Source organism: Macrobrachium nipponense, chromosome 46, assembly GCF_015104395.2.
Source record: "Macrobrachium nipponense isolate FS-2020 chromosome 46, ASM1510439v2, whole genome shotgun sequence".
NCBI classification, from domain to species: Eukaryota; Metazoa; Arthropoda; class Malacostraca; order Decapoda; family Palaemonidae; genus Macrobrachium; species Macrobrachium nipponense.
Window position 1 is genome coordinate 43,576,464 of NC_061106.1, and position 16,281 is coordinate 43,592,744.

Sequence of the window (16,281 nt, forward strand, 5' to 3'; positions counted from 1 at the left end):
GGTGTGATAAGACTATCTTTGAATAAGTCTCTTGGTTCTGTTGTAGCAGAATAATATATTGTTTATGTGATAACATTTTCATTCAAGTCTGATCCCCTGTTTTCCCTGTTACACTACCATTTAAATACCAGGTGGAAACAGGAAGGGATTTTGTTAAACAGAGTGACAATCAAACTCATTATCACTACAAATGCAACACTAAGCTCTCTACCTCTACATTCACCAAATTTGACCAAGAAAACCAAATATGGTGGGGCATGTTTCATCCTCTGAGCATTATGCTTAACCATTATTATCAGACGTGATGAACCATACCATTCAAAGGGACATTTCTTCTAATGAGTATTGTTCAGGTCACCTAATAACTGAACTTTTGAGAAGTCGTTTGTCAGTAATTATTATTATCATTATTTCTTGTAAAAAGTATTTTCTTTTGCATTATCTATTTTGTTTTCATTCCACATCTGATAACCCCCTCCCCAGCCTCCCCTATCCCCCTCACACAAACACTTCTATAGGCACGCATGTCAAAAGGAATAGGTGAGTTGAATGACTCATGAATTGTCTGAAAAGTTACCTGTGATTATGACCCAGAGAGAGAGAGAGAGAGAGAGAGAGAGGGGGGGGAGGGGGGGGGGAATATGTCAAGGAATGACTTAAATTAGGTTTTGTGTAATATCAGCCCTCGACGGAATATAACGTGGGAATGATGAAGTTCATTCGTTCATTTTTAGTTTTCTAGATACTGCTGAAAGCAATCTGTCTTTTACAGTACAGATTTTTTTGTTGATGGATGACTTGTAACATTCCAGTTGCAACATTAGTGATTATGTTATCATGATGATGGTTTGTTTAAATAACCCCTCATAATTTGCATGAAGGGTCATTAAACTGAAAGTTTGCGATGGCCGGGAATCGAACCCGGGTCAACTGCTTGGAAGGCAGCTATGCTAACCACTATACCACCATCGCTTAGTTTAGCTATGTTGACAAACCTTTTATGACATGCGAGTGTGAAGAAGGATTTTAAGACACTTAAGGTTGTGACTAAGGAAAATTTAATGATTTCAACCGCAAAAAAAAGTTTATGTAAAATTATTATGATTTTTGTTTTATGTATATTATTTTTCAAATGTTTCAAAAATTATGTTAAAGATCCTTATTAGCGCGGAAAATGAAGTTTTTCATCATAAATTATCAGTGAAATATAATCATGAGAAAAATATAATAAATAAGTGTTAAACTGAATGAAACCTGACCAGTTACAAATTCAAAATGTTGATATTTTCTTTGCTTTGGTGTCATCTTAAGACCTTATGGTGAAATAAGACTATCTTTCTATGTCTCTTGGTGCTATTTTCTTTGAACAATATATTTTCTGTGTGATAACATTTTCATTTAAGTTTGATGACTAAGTTTTCCTTGATATTCCCACCTCCCAAAGTTGCAACAGTAAATGTCTTAAAAATCTTCCTTCACTCTTGAATGTCTTAAAAGGTTTGTTAACTTTAAATGATCAAGCGATGGTGGTATAGTGGTTAGCATAGCTGCCTTCCAAGCAGTTGACCCGGGTTCAATTCCCGGCCATCGCAAAACTACCATTTAAATACCAGGTGGAAACAGAAAGGGGTTTTGATAAATAGGGAAGACAATCAAAACTCACTATCCACTACACATGCAACACTAAGCTCTCTACATTCACCAAATTTGACGAAGAAGACCAAATATGGTGGAGCATGTTTCATCCAGGGAGTGTTATGCCTAACCACAAACATAAGATTTGATGGGACATTCCAATCACTGTGTATTGTACAGGTCACACGATAACTGAGCTTTTCAAATTCGTTTGTCAGTAATTATTATTATCATTATTTCTTGTAAAAAGTATTTTCTTTGGCAAAATCTATTCTGGTTGCAATCCACACTGTGTTGCTCTTTACTAACCCCAAAACACACACACACACACACACGCACAAACCTTCATAGACACGCATGTCAAAAGGGATAGGCGAGTTGAATGACTCCAGAATTGTTTGTGAAGTTACCTGTGATTATGGACCATTTTTTTTTTATTTCCTAGCCTGGTGTTTTTATCTGGACTGTGCTAAGGCTATTGGGAGTTTCCATCACTTCGTAGATATATTTTTTATCATCTCACAGGATATAACGTAAGCAAAAGGAATGCAAAGATATCTTGTCTAGTGAAAATCCTTCAGCAATTATTATTTAATTAAAAACTTCTGAAGTTCAATATGTGGTGAGAGAGAGAGAGAGAATGAATATGTCATCGTAAAATAACGCAAAATAGGTCTTGTCATATCAGCCCTCGACGGAAAATATTGTGGGAATAAACAGCAGTTGACAATGTCAGTCGTTTATTTTTAGATTTCTAGATACTGAGGAAAACAACCTTCCTTTCTTTTACAGTATAGATTTTTTGTTGATGGATGACTTCTGACATTCCAGTTACAACATTAGTAATTATGTTTTCATGATGATGGTTTGTTTAAATAACCCCTCATGATTTGCATGAGGGATATTTAAACTGAAAGTTTGCGATGGCCGGGAATCGAACCCAGGTCAACTGCTTGGAAGGCAGCTATGCTAACCACTATACCACCATCGCTTAGTTTAACTATCTTGACAAACTTTTATGACATGCGAGTGTGAAGAACGATTTTAAGACATTTAAGGTTGTGACTAAGGAAAATTTAATTATTTCAGCTGCGAAAAAAAAATGTTTGTATAAAATGTTCATTACTTTACCTTTATGTATCGTATATTATTTTTTATATAATTAAAAAATTATGTTAAAGAGCCTTATTAGCGCGGAATATTAAGTTCTTCATCATAAATTATCAGTGAAATATAATCATGAGAAAAATAGGATAAGTGTTAAACTGAATGAAACCTAACCAGTTACAAATTCAAAATGTTGATATCTTTTCTTTGCTTTGGTGTTATCTGAAGACCTTATGGTGAGATAAGACAATCTTTGAATATGTCGCTTGGTGCTGTTGTGGTTGAATAATATATTGTTTTTGTGATAACATTTTCATTCAAGTCTGATCCCCTGTTTTCCCTGTTACTCCCACCTCCCAAAGTCATAACAGTGAATATCTTAAAATCTTTTCTTCACTCTTGAATGTCTTAAAAGGTTTGTTAGCTTTAAAATATCAAGCGATGGTGGTATAGTGGTTAGCATAGCTGCCTTCCAAGCAGTTGACCCGGGTTCGATTCCCGGCCATCGCAACACTACCATTTAAATACCAGGTGGAAACAGGAAGGGATTTATAGACAGGGATGACAATCAAAACTCATTATCCACTACAAATGCAACACTAAGCTCTCTACCTCTACATTCACCAAATTTGACCAAGAAGACCAAATATGGTGGAGCATGTTTCATCCTCTGAGCATTATGCTTAACCATTGTTATCAGACGTGATGAACCATACCATTCAAAGGGACATTTCTCCTACTAAGTATTGTTCAGGTCACCTAATAACTGAACTTTTGAGAAGTCGTTTGTCAGTAATTATTATTATCATTATTTCTTGTAAAAAGTATTTTCTTTTGCATTATCTATTTTGTTTTCATTCCACATCTGATACCCCCCTCCCCAGCCTCCCCTATCCCCCCCACACAAACACTTCTATAGGCACGCATGTCAAAAGGAATAGGTGAGTTGAATGACTCATGAATTGTCTGAAAAGTTACCTGTGATTATGACCCAGAGAGAGAGAGAGAGAGAGAGAGTGGGGGGGGGGGGGGGGGGGGGGGGGGGGGGGGGGGGGGGGGGGGGGGGGTGGGGGTTGGGGGGGGGGGGGGGGGGAATATGTCAAGGAATGACTTAATTAGGTTTTGTGTAATATCAGCCCTCGACGGAAAATAACGTGGGAATGATAAAGCTCAGTCGTTAATTTTTAGGTTTCTAGATATTGCTGAAAGCAATCTGTCTTTTACAGTATGGATTTTTTTGTTGATGGACGACTTGTAACATTCCAGTTGCAATATTAGTAATTATGTTATCATGATGATGGTTTGTTTAAATAAGCCCTCATAATTTGCTTGAGGGATAATTAAACTGAAAGTTTGCGATGGCCGGGAATTGAACCCGGGTCAACTGCTTGGAAGGCAGCTATGCTAACCACTATACCACCATCGCTTAGTTTAACAATGTCGACAAACCTTTTATGACATGCGAGTGTGAAGAACGATTTTAAGACAGTTAAGGTTGTGACAAAGGAAAATTTAATGATTTCAACTGCAAAAAAAAAGTTTATGTAAAATTATTATGATTTTTGTTTTATGTATATTATTTTTCAAATGTTTGAAAAATTATGTTAAAGATCCTTATTAGCGCGGAAAATGAAGTTTTTCATCATAAATTATCAGTGAAATATAATCATGAGAAAAATATAATAAATAAGTGTTAAACTGAATGAAACCTGACCAGTTACAAATTCAAAATGTTGATATTTTCTTTGCTTTGGTGTCATCTTAAGACCTTATGGTGAAATAAGACTATCTTTCTATGTCTCTTGGTGCTATTTTCTTTGAACAATATATTTTCTGTGTGATAACATTTTCATTTAAGTTTGATGACTAAGTTTTCCTTGATATTCCCACCCCCAAAGTTGCAACAGTAAATGTCTTAAAAATCTTCCTTCACTCTTGAATGTCTTAAAAGGTTTGTTAACTTGAAATGACCAAGCGATGGTGGTTATAGTGTTAGCATAGCTGCCTTCCAAGCAGTTGACCCGGGTTCGATTCCCGGCCATCGCAAAACTACCATTTAAATACCAGGTGGAAACAGAAAGGGGTTTTGTTAAATAGGGAAGACAATCAAAACTCACTATCCACTACACATGCAACACTAAGCTCTCTACATTCACCAAATTTGACCAAGAAGACCAAATATGGTGGAGCATGTTTCATCCAGTGAGTGTTATGCCTAACCACAAACAAGATTTGATGGGACATTCCATTCACTGTGTATTGTACAGGTCACACGATAACTGAGCTTTTCAAAGTCGTTTGTCAGTAATTATTATTATCATTATTTCTTGTAAAAAGTATTTTCTTTGGCAAAATCTATTCTGGTTGCAATCCGCACTGTGTTGCTCTTTACTAACCCCAAAACACACACACACACACACACACACACCTTTATAGACACGCATGTCAAAAGGGATAGGCGAATTGAATGACTCCAGAATTGTTTGTGAAGTCACCTGTGATTATGGACCATTTTTTTTTTATTTCCTAGCCTGGTGTTTTTTATCTGGACTGTGCTAAGGCATGGGAGTTCCATCACTTCGTAGATATATTTTTTATCATCTCACAGGATATAACATAAGCAAAAGGAATGCAAAGATATCTTGTCTAGTGAAAATCCTTCAGCAATTATTATTTAATTAAAAACTTCTGAAGTTCAATATGTGGTGAGAGAGAGAGAGAGAGAGAATGAATATGTCATCGTAAAATGACGCAAAATAGGTCTTGTCATATCAGCCCTCGACGGAAAATATTGTGGGAATAAACAGCAGTTGACAATGTCAGTCGTTTATTTTTAGATTTCTAGATACTGAGGAAAACAACCTTCCTTTCTTTTACAGTATAGATTTTTTGTTGATGGATGACTTTCTGACATTCCAGTTACAACATTAGTAATTACGTTTTCATGATGATGGTTTTGTTTAAATAACCCCTCATGATTTGCATGAGGGATATTTAAACTGAAAGTTTGCGATGGCCGGAAATCGAACCCAGGTCAACTGCTTGGAAGGCAGCTATGCTAACCACTATACCACCATCGCTTAGTTTAGCTATGTTGACAAACCTTTTATGACATGCGAGTGTGAAAAACGATTTTAAGACATTTAAGGTTGTGACTTAGGAAAATTTAATGATTTCAACCGCAAAAAAATGTTTATGTAAAATGATTATGATTTTTGTTTTATGTATATTATTTTTTAAATGTTTCAAAAATTATGTTAAAGATCCTTATTAGCGCGGAAAATGAAGTTCTTCATCATGAATTATCAGTGAAATATAATCATGAGAAAAATATAATAAATAAGCATTAAACTGAATGAAACCTGACCAGTTACAAATTCAAAATGTTGATATTTTCTTGGCTTTGCTGTTATCTGAAGACCTTATGGTGAGATAACACTATCTTTGAATATATCTCTTGGTATTATTGTCTTTGAGTATTATATTGTTTATGTGATAACATTTTCACTTAAGTTTGACGCCCTGTTTTCCCTGTTACCTACATCTCCCAAAGTCGTATCAGTAATTGTCGTAAAAAAATCTTTCTTCACTCTTGAATGTCTTAAAAGGTTTGTTAACTTTCTATGATCAAGCGATGGTGGTATAGTGGTTAGCATAGCTGCCTTCCAAGCAGTTGACCCGGGTTCGATTCCCGGCCATCGCAACACTTTCATTAAAATACCAGGTGGAAACAGAATGGGGTTTTGTTAAACAGGTATGACAATCAAAACTCTTAATCCAATACTAAGCTCTCTACATTCACCAAATTTGATCAAGAAGACCAAATATGGTGGAGCATATTCCCTTGACCAGGTATCTTTGCATTACTCGCTTATGTTTATATCCTGCAGGAAGATAAAAAGATACCTACGAGGTGATGTAAACTCCCAATAGCTTTAGTACGGTCCGGATAAAAACACCAGGTTAGGGAATTTTAAAAAATGGTCCATAATTACAGGTAATATTTCAGACAATTCATGAGTCATTCAACTCACCTATCCCTTTTGACATCCGTGTCTAAGAAAGAGAGAGAGAGAGAGAGTGTATGTGTGTATGTGTGTGTTGTAGGAAGTGGGGGGGATGCGGGGAGGTGTTGGGGAGCAACATGATGTGGAATGAAACCAAAATAGATATGAAAAGAAAGAAAATACTCTTTACAAGTTAATGTTAATAATATTACCTGACAATGATACTCAACAGAGGGAATGTCCCCTTTCGTGGTATGGTAGATAGTAACTTTTGACTATCATCCCTGTTTAACAAAAGCCCTTTATGTTTGCATCCAGTATTTAAAGGGAAGTTTTGCGATGGCCGGGAATCGAACCCGGGTCAACTGCTTGGAAGGCAGCTATGCTAACCACTATACCACCATCGCTTGATTTCTTGAGGTCAACAAACCTTTTAAGACATTCAAGTGTGAGGAAAGATTGTAAGACATTCCAGGCATTCCAGGTTGCAAGTCTGAGAGATGGAAGGAAGCAATGAAATCAATGAAAATTGAAAGTCAATGTTATCACACAGAAAATATGTTAATAGAGACAACAGTATCGTGAGAATATTACAAATAAGTCTGATTTCACCATGTGGTCTTAAAATAACAGCTAAGCCAAAAAACTAACAACATTTTGAAAAACTTTTTAAGAGGAAAAAGTTAATCGTCATGTGCCGCATGAGGTGCACTGATGCCACTACCCTCCAATTAATTATGAAAATTCCATTTAATTTTAGCGCAATGCAGAGTGAAAGAGAGAGAGAGAGAGAGAGAGAGAGAGAGAGTGAGAAGGGGCGGGGCAAGCAACACAAGGTGAAATGAGAACATAGTAGACAGGGTGAAATGAGAACAAATTAGATCTGCCTAACGGATCGAGGACTACAAATGCATTATCACCTTTTCCAAAACACCCACACTTGTCTTTTTAAGCTTTACAATCAGTTAATTAGGAACATGCATTTCATTTACACGATATTTTGTACATCATTTACAATTTAATCTAAATAAAACGATACCATATGTACCTGCGATGGCCGGGAATCGAACCCGGGTCAACTGCTTGGAAGGCAGCTATGCTAACCACTATACCACCATCGCTTACATCTCTTCTCTCTGAGATATCTATTTCAAATCTTTCAAGCTTGAAGCTCAAGTGACGTGGAAGACTGCAAGTATGCAATTTCAATAGAATTGTGGAACGCAATACTACTTAAGCCAAATTAAAACCCTCTCTGAATGTGACCATATGTTTTTGGAAAAACAGTTATAAATAACAAGTGTGGTAGATGTTGGCATGGATAGGTGGTTTACGTGGCATTGAATCAATCTCTCTCTCTCTCTCTCTCTCTCTCTCCCGCTCTCTCTCGTCCCCTCTCCTCTCTCTCTCTCCTCTCTCTCGTCGTTGTGTCAGAAGTAGCACACTTGTTTGCAATTGTGAGAGGACCTGTTAGGATTCCTCGCAGAGCTGTCCTAAACGTGGTTGGAAAATGAGAGAAGAGAAAGTTTGATTTAATAGATTTTGGTGGTTAGTACCTCACTTATTACCGTTAATTATATGGAAGGGCTCCATGCGTGATCGTCACGGATCACGGGTCTGGAAACGTTCACTGGATTTCCAGCACAAAGTCTCTCTCTCTCTCTCTCTCTCTCTCTCTCTCTCTCTCTCTCTCTCTCTCTCTCTCCTGACTGAGGAACAAGGATTTTTTTTATTTATAAATAAATAAATGAAGAATATTTCTGCATATATAAATAAAAACATCTCAAATGAAGTTTTTCTGCATATTTTATTAAGAAAAAATCGCAAATGAAGAATATTTATGCATGTTTTAATTAAAACATCTCAAAATAATATAATCACCACAAAGCGAAAGGCATTTTTTTTTTTTTTGTGGATGGCCGTGAAGATAATTACTTATAATTCTAGGTCACTGATGAAGAGAGAAAGAGTGGGCAATAAAACTGTAGTTTTCATCAAAGGAGTGAAGGAAAAACTAGCTGCTAAGCTGGATAACTTCGTCACATTCATACGCTTCACAATTCCTTCAACTTTGATTTCTAGCTGACATTCAACTACAGCATGGCCAAAATGTTGGCATTTTTGGAATCTAAGTGTTCGCAAATTGCTATACAAATCGTCTTTGTAATAAAATGAACATTATTGTTCTTTTTTGTCTCCACCTCCAAGTATATACTATTTTTATTTTCTCCACCTCCAAGTATATACTATTTTTTTTTTTTTGTCTCCCACCATAAACTACAATCTTAAATTTCGTATGAAATTTGTTGGTATTTTCCCCAAAAGAATCGTGGTTCAAAACAGCAAAAGTTCCACTCAGATCAAACAAGCGTGACAACATCCAAAAATTTATTCAAACTTGCAGGTTTATATATATCTGGAAAACTAGGTCCAAGTTTGAAAAACATTCAGGTCTCAACAGTACTACCTAATTCACAGCAGCCACCTCCTTCACTACGGCCAGCTCTAGGGGCAAGAGCCCGTGCTGGAAAAAAGCCAGCTGAATCGTAACCCAACCAGCCTCCAAAGAGCTCATCTATGTTAAACTCTATTCGAGCCATAAAACCATTAAATTGGATATTATAATTTTACTTTATTCTATACAATTATGAACAAATTTCAAAATCGCGGATTTTACCCAACAGAAAATCTGGTTTATTCTCGGGATTTTCTCTCAAGAACTTCCCAACCAAGTGAAACTACTTTTGAATCTTAAAATGGAAAAGGCAGTCCTTAACAATCAAGCGATGGTGGTATAGTGGTTAGCATAGCTGCCTTCCAAGCAGTTGACCCGGTTCGATTCCCGGCCATCGCAATATATTTTATTTAGATAAGACGCAGTATGTCAAAAAAAAAAAAAAAAAAAAAAAAAAAAAAAAAAAATAAAAAAAAAAAAAAAAAAAAAAAAAAAATTCTTATTTTCATGACAACACTTCTTCTAGTGATAGATAACACTAAATGCCACTAACAAATTACAAGAAATATATAAGAAATAAGACCCGAAGGTAAGGCAAGAAACGACCGCTAAATCCTTCGTGTTCTTAAATCAAGTAAAACTGCCAGAATGTAATACTGTTTCTTACTACACTCGAACTTTAACCTGTGGTTGGATTTTATTGTACTGCAGCTATTTCAATCCCCTTGGGCAAGGTATACTACAGCTAATAAGCTTCCCCTGCTACGTGCAGATCAACTGCCTCCGAAAAAACTGCTTTAATCCAAAGCTTTCAATGGAAAGGCACAGATTTGGACACATTGGTCCAGAATCTACCTCCTTACAAGCTATAGCAGGCCCACTTTTCAGGAATCAGACGATAAAGAAGTTAAGGGCAGCCGTTGGCTCCTGCTGAGGGAGTCAGTCTACCTGCCTAGAGGAGGAAAGGGTGCCGTTGGCTCCTGCCAGGGGAGTAAGTCTACTCGCCTAGATGGGGAAGGTTACTACTGGCTCCTGATGTGGAAGGTAACCATTGGCTCCTGCTGGGGAGTCAGTCTACCTGCCCACATGGGGAAGGGTAACCACTGGCTCCTGCCAAGGGGTCAGTCTACCTGCTCAGATGTGAAAGGTTACCCCTAACGAGGGAGTCAGTCTACCTGCCCCGATGTGAAAGGTTACCCCTGGCGAGGGAGTCAGTCTACATGCCCAGACGGGGAAGGGTAACCATTGGCTCCTGACGAGGGGTCAGTCTACCTGTTCAGATGGAGTAGGTGACCACTGGCTCCAGTTGGGAAGTCAGTCTACCTGCCCCGATGGGGGAAGGGTAGCCGTTAGCTCTCGCCGGGGGAGTCAAGACTACCTGCCCAGATGGGTTTGTAATACTGCTTTTGATCCTGTTGTGAAAATTTTGGTATTACGTTCGTCATGTTATTCCCCCTACCATTTCTATTCTGTGGTTTTAAAGGTAGAAAGCAACAAGGAATCATGGTCTAAGTCCCTATAAAAACACTTGCTAAATTCAACGCCATTACAACTTGCAAAGTTCCTACACAAAATACCATGGTTAAAAAAACTATTCTGCAACGGTATATCAAGCATGAAAGCAACAAACATTTATTGAACAAGTGCAAGTATATCCGGAATAACCAGGTGCAGGTTCAAAAGTATAATACCGGATTTCAGGTAAACCTCCCAAGTACACAACGGCGTCTGTCAAGGTGGTGCATGTGACCCTCCCTGATTTCAATGCTTCCAAGCTAAACTCTCGCTTTTAAAGACCTTCAACATGCACAACATAATTTTACTTTCTCTTTTTTTTTATATTATTAAAGGCATATCTAACTTAGTTCGCTTCTACATTAAAGAAACATAAGATATATATGAGGTGGACTATCAAGGACTTCCCCCAGTAAGTGAAATTGCACTTTGATTCCTTATAAATAAAACACCAGTCACTTAAATTCAAGCGTTGGTGGTATAGTGGTTAGCATAGCTGCCTTCCAAGCAGTTGACCCGGGTTCGATTCCCGGCCAACGCAGTGACATGGTTTTAAAATAATTTGTCTCGAGTTGAAAATGGTCTTCAGGGAACGTCTTTTTCCTTTAAAAAAAAAATTACTTTAAAAATTCCTCCCGGAAAAACTTCTTGAAAAGTAGTCTAAAATGTACAGCCTACAAATATTATTGTCAAAAACCCACCCAACATCAGTACATCTTAATCGGTAATTCATTTGCAAGGCATAAAAATATACTTAATTGATTTGCAAGGAATAAAGATATACTTAATTAATTTGCAAGGTATAAAAAAATACTTAAGTCATTTACAAGGCATAAAAATATACTTAATTCATTGACAAGGCATACAAACATACTTAATTTACAAGGCATAAAAATATACTGAGTGCATAGTTTTGGACGTATATTTCCAACTCACTGAAGAAAACTGTTGGAACAGCCTTTGCTTTCCTTTGCTTGAGAAAATTATTTCGAGTCGTTCAAAGAGGCGGCTGCCAAAAGCCCCAAGTCATGCTGGTGTTGTAAGTGGGAGGGGGGAGGGGGAGGGGGAGGGGAGGGAGGGGGGGTGAGAATGTGTTAAGAAAGAATGAGTGTGAGTGAGGGAGATAATTCCCTTCACTAGAGAGAGAGCCCCCACGAAAGGTGTGCTGTCGGTTCGAATCCTCCTCCAGCTGCCTGGAAAGGAGTGGGATTTTTCCAAAGAAATTCTTTTTGAACTGAAGGAGAATTTATTTGGGTACGTAAGGACTCGAAGTACACATTCTGACGGCATCACGAATTAAATTCTAATCGACGTAATGTCGAAATAAAATTGCAATTCAGTGGCAAGTTGAAGGAGTCGACACTCGCACAACACGAGTGGGAAAATCATCACGGGAGCAAGTGGTCGAGAGAGAGAGAGAGAGAGAGAGAGAGAGAGAGAGAGAGAGAGATGGAGGGGGGGGGGGGGGGGACATGTGGATGGTGTTATTCCTCCACGCTGTGGAGTGTGAGCCTTGGATGTGTGTTCGAGAGAATAAACAGCAATTTCTTCACATACGGCTTAGTCAAAAGATTGCTCTCTCTCTCTCTCTCTCTCTCTCTCTCTCTCTCTCTCCTCTCCGTAGGAGATACATTAATTTCAAGGCACACAAGACGGTGACATTATGGCAAGAAGTTAGCAATCTCTATTAAGCAAAAATAGCTAGCAATATACGTGAAGATATCTACGGGCTGCTCTGTGAGCAAGAGCCCGTGCTGGCTTAAGGCCAGCTTAATCAAAAACAACAACTTGAGAGACACATATAAACATTAAAAATTGCGTGAGAAATCATTTCTCACCTGAAATGACGGAACATATTCAAGTTTTTCTAAGGACTTTAAAAGCTTACAAATACCGAAAATAAACATCAATATTAACAGCCATCTTTTTTTCAGTCCACACGGATCCCCTTAGCGTGTAAAATTTACATCTATGATTTACGTCCTAATGAAGACTAACCCACTGCCCACGACAGAAGGCGTCGTAACTGGTTGTAAACACCATCATATTCATTACCCAGTCATTATCAGCGTCATAATTTGTAACCCTTCCCCTCTCACCCGACTATATATAACGATTATACCCATAATAACCACGCCCATTAGGCAGCTTACACTTTCAGATCGGCTACCGTAAGTACAATGATCGCTTTCACTTATCAAAAGAATGAGTTCTAATCATCTCGTCATCGCATCCACTATATCATCTGTCCCTCTTGTTGAAGCAATTAGGACTGCTTACTGTTGCACAAACCCTTTTACAATGAGGTATTACCTTAAATTCTTTTATTTTTCAAGGAGTTAACCATGTTATTTTTGCTTAAAATTAGGTACTCGGTTTCGTGAAGGTAGGTATTATAGAAATTTCTTCACTTAATAATGATAATAATAACAACAATGGTTGCAGGTCCACAATAATATCGCATGTGCGTATAAAGTCTTTAATGTATAATGAAAGCTTTCGAACCTTGTACTGAAGATGAACCTAGTACAAGGTTCGAAAGCTTTTATTACGCCTTAAAGATTTTATATGCACTTGCGATACTATTGTGGACCTGCAACCATTGTCATCATTTTCGACACAAAAAATTGTGCCCAATCCAATAATAATAATAATAATAATAATAATAATAATATATGTAAGAATATATATATATTATATTATTATTATTATATATATATATATATATATATATATATATATATATATATATATATATATACGTTTCTAAAATGTTATTATCTTCAGTCCAATATGTTGACGATTGTGAAGCTATAAAGACTAGATTAGTTCCTAATGCTTCAATCACGATAAGCCCATTATAATAGGTAATATCTATAACTAAATATCCATTAACAATATTGCCTGGCTGGTGCACAAAAACATATCCAATTCATAATCTCTTAAAAGCCTACAAAACCCGCGAAATATTGGGCTAATGCGTGCTTGATATGTAAATCATTTCTGTTGCTCGCATAAATGTAGGTTACACTTGTTATTCTATTACGATCTGGGAAATCAACATTTGGCACATTATATATATATATATATATGTATGTATATTTGTGTGTGTGTGTGTGTGTGTGTGTAAATTAATATCCAGACAGTAAAAAAAAAAATATATATAAAAAATGGTCAAAACCGAATTTCACCTTCAGTTAAAAACCACACAAAACGTCTTGCATGTCAAAGGCTATAACTGTTCTCATCATCGTAAAAGACGGACTTGTAAAAAAAAAAAAAAAAAAAAAAAAAAAAAAAAAAAAAAAGGGGGTGGGTGGGAAAGAAGCTTACAATAAACTGAAGGCAGCAATAAAATTAATGCCCTAAGCGTAAAATCCTTGTCCAGTACTATCGTTCACTCACGAGAGAGAGAGAGAGAGAGAGAGAGAGAGAGAGAGAGAGAGAGAGAGACCCTTCCTCTCCTATGGCTGCCTAGTCCCCCCCCCCCACCTAACCCCCCTACTCTCGTTTATAGAGTCATTCACCCTCCAAAACCATAATATTTCGGAAGAGGTCTTCTCATCGAAGGGCACCGGGTAAATAGTGGGAATCTGCTTGTATGGGGGGGCAGGTGGAATGGCGGTCCTGCCCACTCCTCAGGGTACCCATTGTGTGGATTGTAAAAGCCACAGAGGTCCTTTTGTTCGGCGTTTATGGCACGCAAGTCAGTCTCTCTCTCTCTCTCTCTCTCTCTCTCTCTCTCTCTCTCTCTCTCTCTCTCCCTGTTCGTCAGTGTTTTCCTTCTGCCTCTAATTCCCCCACCTTGCTTTGAAGCAGACTGTAGTGTATATTATTTACTTCCAATTCACTTTATTTATTCCGGCTCTTGCCTCGTCAAATTCTTTCGTCTTTTCATTCATTGGAGTCTACACTATTTTCACGAGTATGGGACTACTGGTTCATTGTTACATTCTGTTCGTCAGTGTTTTCCTTCTGCCTCTCATTCCCCTTCTTGCTTTGAAAACTCTCTTTTGTGTTTCATTTACTTCCAATTCACTTTCTTTATTCCGGCTCTTACCTCGTCAAGTTCTTTCGTCTTTTCATTCATTGGAGTCTACACTATTTTCACGAGTATGGGACTACTGGTTCATTGTCACATACACATCTTAATGTTCACATGCCTATACTTTTTTATGACTCGTGTGATTTTTGGTGAATACAATGACATAAGATAGACCATTCTACTTCGCTTATCTGCCGTATTGCTGGAATGAGCAAAGTTCCGGTTTGGCATACAACTTTGGGTATGCTCTTGTGTCTGGTGGCGGCCCCCCTCCCTCCCGCCCCTTTTATTTTTAGGGGCGTCCCATAGGCTTCTTTCTTATCCCCTTATATATTTTGTGATCTTCCACCGACGACTACAGTCAAGCTCTTACTCGTCCTATCCAGTTGTGTACTAAAGATTTCATTTTGTATGCATTTATTTATTTTAAAAGATTTCATTCTGTATTCTTTTACTTATTTATTTATTCACTTTACAGTCTTAACTTATCTACGTTCCCTTTAAATTAAAGATTTTATTTGGTATTCTTTTATTTATTATTAATCTATTTTTTACAGTCTTATCTTCCTATCTTCGTTGCCTTTGAATCTCAGATCTGGACAATATACTTTTTAGGAAATGAGTCTTATGAATTGTACCTCTAGCTGTTAAAAATAAAGAAGTCATTTTTTAAGATTTACTTAAGGTCCATATTTTATCACTTTTTCTGTTCACTAGTGGCGGGCCACTCTTAGTATTCGTTTCCAAAAAAGGTATTTCCTCCGTTTTTATTCTTTTATTTTATTTCTTTTGGGGTTTTTTTTTTACTCTTAACGACAAGATACTTGACGCACGCCTCTATTTTAATCTTATGACGTCTAAAGAAAATAAAACAAAAAATTCACCATTCTTTCCCGTTTTCGCCACAACGCTCACAACAAAACAATGAACGAAATCACATCACCGTCACCTCCAAAACAGAAGAACACACACAAAACGACCGACAGCCGATTCGAAAATCAGGAAGTGATCGAGATGATCTATTACCATTTCTCAAATATTGCTGTTAACCCGGAGCGACCCCCTTTGTTGGGAAGGTACATAAAAACAGATATATATATATATATATATATATATATATATATATATATATATAGTATATATATATAGATATAGATATAGATATATATATATATATATATATATATATATATATATATATATATATATATATAGATATATATATATATATATATATATATATATATATATATATATATTCTATATCTATATCTATATATATATATATATATATATATATATATATATATATATATATATATATATATATAGATCAAGGTATGCGAATAACATTCTGACATAAAAGGTTAATTTCACACGTATAATTGAGTTTGGGGTTTTGTTTTGTTTGTTTGTTTTTATATGGTGTTTTTATTTTTACGTTGCATGGAACCAGTGGTTCATTCAACAATGACCAACGGCTTGACGTGACTTCCGAACCACGTCGAGAGAGTGAA

The 16,281-nt window shown here is 36.8% G+C and overlaps 1 long non-coding RNA gene and 5 other non-coding genes across 6 annotated transcripts in view; 3 read left to right on the plus strand and 3 right to left on the minus strand.

Annotated features, from left to right (window-relative positions):
* Positions 1-16,281, plus strand: part of LOC135214993 (uncharacterized) — a 266,054-nt gene that overhangs the window by 83,312 nt on the left and 166,461 nt on the right. The window lies entirely within an intron of this gene.
* Positions 901-972, minus strand: Trnag-ucc (transfer RNA glycine (anticodon UCC)). The gene has a single exon. It is a non-coding gene; the product is annotated as a tRNA-Gly (tRNA).
* On the plus strand, positions 6,374-6,445 carry Trnag-ucc (transfer RNA glycine (anticodon UCC)). Its single transcript has one exon. It is a non-coding gene; the product is annotated as a tRNA-Gly (tRNA).
* On the minus strand, positions 7,085-7,156 carry Trnag-ucc (transfer RNA glycine (anticodon UCC)). The gene has a single exon. It is a non-coding gene; the product is annotated as a tRNA-Gly (tRNA).
* Positions 7,799-7,870, minus strand: Trnag-ucc (transfer RNA glycine (anticodon UCC)). Its single transcript has one exon. It is a non-coding gene; the product is annotated as a tRNA-Gly (tRNA).
* Trnag-ucc (transfer RNA glycine (anticodon UCC)) lies at positions 11,189-11,260 on the plus strand. The gene has a single exon. It is a non-coding gene; the product is annotated as a tRNA-Gly (tRNA).